Genomic DNA, 2480 nt, shown 5'->3' on the forward strand with positions numbered 1-2480 from the left:
GGGGGGGGGGGGGGGGGCGCACGTCTCGGGGCTTCATACAAGCGATCCGCCGGCTCTATAGCCGGCGGATCGATTGTATATTAACGGGCATCGCTGCCTCTTTTCAAATAGCGGGGATTTCCCGCGCGGCGCGCCCGAGGATGTAACAGGACGTGTATACACGCCCAGTTACATCCAAGAAGCTCCCGGCAGGCCGTGTATACACAGCGGCTGGCCGGGAGGTAGTTAAGGATGCTTACAATGGACTAAGGGTTTTATAAAAAAAAAAATGGTGTTGGGTCCAGACACGTAGGCACCTGCACCCATACAATGTATTTCTCCAGCCTGGGAGCCACAGTTGCTGTGTACATGCACCCATATAAGCCAATGGCTTTACGTGGCTATACACTGGTAATTCCATAAACCCTCGCAGGCACATGGATGTATGACCCTGAACACAGAGAGTCTGCATCCACGGTCATACATCCATGCATATGCATGAGTGTAAGAAAGTACCAATATATATCGGCCTACAGGCAGGGACCATCATTGATTGATATTTCTATTAATCTGGTTGTACATGCATTTTATATATGTATTAACACATACATACAGGTGAAACTCGAATAATTAGAATATCGTGCAAAAGTAATTGCAGTAAGTGCAGCAAAAGGGGCCCAAACCAAGTACTGAGTACATATGCATGCTTGTACTTTTCAGAGGTCCGATATTGTTCTATGTACAATCCTTGTTTTATTGATTGCATGTAATAATCCACTTTTTTGAGGTTGTGGATTTGGGGTTCTTGGGGTTTTCATGAGCTGTAAGCCATAATCATCACAATTATGACAAATCACGGCTTGAATTATCTTGCTTTGCATGTAATGAGTCTATCTCATATATTGGTTTCACCTTTTAAGTTGCATTAGTGAAATAAATGAACTTTGCATGATATTCTAATTATTTGAGTTTCACCTGTATATTTTGATATACAATTAGTATATTACGTGAATCTGTCTCCACTTCAACTTCCTGCAATCCTCTGCACAGCAGCACTGGGAGAGAGATTGGCATCATTCTAAATCAATCAGGATTTAGACAGTGCTTGTCTGGTCCAACTGAACATGCTCACAGGAGGGGAGAGCACAGGTAGGTCCTCATGAATGTGCTGCTGCTCCTTCCTTGTCCATCAAATGGGTAGGTACCACTACCTTGATTTCAAATTGAGAAGGCTGTTGAACTGTGTTTGTTATCGTGAGAGTGCGGTAAAGTTTATATGTTGGTCATATAACTGAGCTCCTGAGCTGCTCTTTATTAAAAAAATCAAGGTTGAATCTATCAAGATATTGAATTATTAAAGCTGGCCATCCACCAGTCGAATTATGTTTTAAAAAAATGTGTTTCTGGAACGTTTGTGCAATTTTCTAACCTTTAATAGGGTTAAATCAACAACTGTTTTTGAGCACAGTGACAAAAATAAAAAATCGAAGGAACAGTAAATGTGGTTTTCATTCAAGAAACTCCATTCATTTCCAGAATTGAATGTTAAAACCAAACAAAATGTCAAAAGACATTTGTCAAGTCTCTGATGGTATAATGAAATGTTCTGATGAGATTTTTCTTATGAACACTTGTTTGTAAAGTGAATAAAGTGTTTAGGGAGTGAGGTGTGTGCGCTGGAGTGCAGATTCTACTAGCATGTATGCTGGGCAGATACGTGTGTGTGCTTGAATGCAGACCTCACTGATGACATGTAAAGTATACTGTACTTGAGAGTGAGCCATGTGTGCTAAAATGCCAGTTCTACTGATGGCATGGACTATGAGGAGTGAGCCATGTGTCTTGGAGTGCAGTTCCCACTGATGACAAGGATATTGGGGAGTAAGTGTGTGTGCTGGGGTGCAGATTCTACTGGTGCCATGGTTGTTAGGGCCTGAGCTAAGTGTATGATTGAATGCAGATCTTTGAGCTATGTGTGCTGGAGTGCAGATGTTACTGGTAACATGGATTTTGGATATTGTGAACTGTGTGTGTTAAACTACAGACCTCACCAGTTGAATGGATCTTGGGAACTTGTGTCCTCAAGTTCAGATGTCATTAATGGCATGGATTCTCTACGTGTACTGTGTGCACTGGGGTGCAAATCTCACTGGTGGCCTGGATACTGAGGGAGTAGATCTTAAGCTGGGCACACATGGAGCAAATATCAGCCAATTCAACAAGATTCATTCAAAATTCGATCCGTTCCCCTATCCCCTCGACAAAAGTCGATCATCAGATAGACGTTTGCTGAAGGAACATGTTGGACCTTCAGCAAGCACCATTTGAGTATTCTGACAGTGTGGATGGAGGAACCCACTATATTTTTCTTCATTCACCCTACAGGCTGGCTATAAAAAATATATAACAGTGTGTACCCAGCTTCACTGATTTTTGCTCCTGCTCTTCTTGTGTATGCAAACATACCAAGCAACATGGCAAATACAGAGCTGAAATACCGT

Source organism: Nanorana parkeri, unplaced genomic scaffold, assembly GCF_000935625.1.
Source record: "Nanorana parkeri isolate BGI_ZX_2015 unplaced genomic scaffold, ASM93562v1 scaffold282, whole genome shotgun sequence".
Lineage (NCBI taxonomy): Eukaryota > Metazoa > Chordata > Amphibia > Anura > Dicroglossidae > Nanorana > Nanorana parkeri.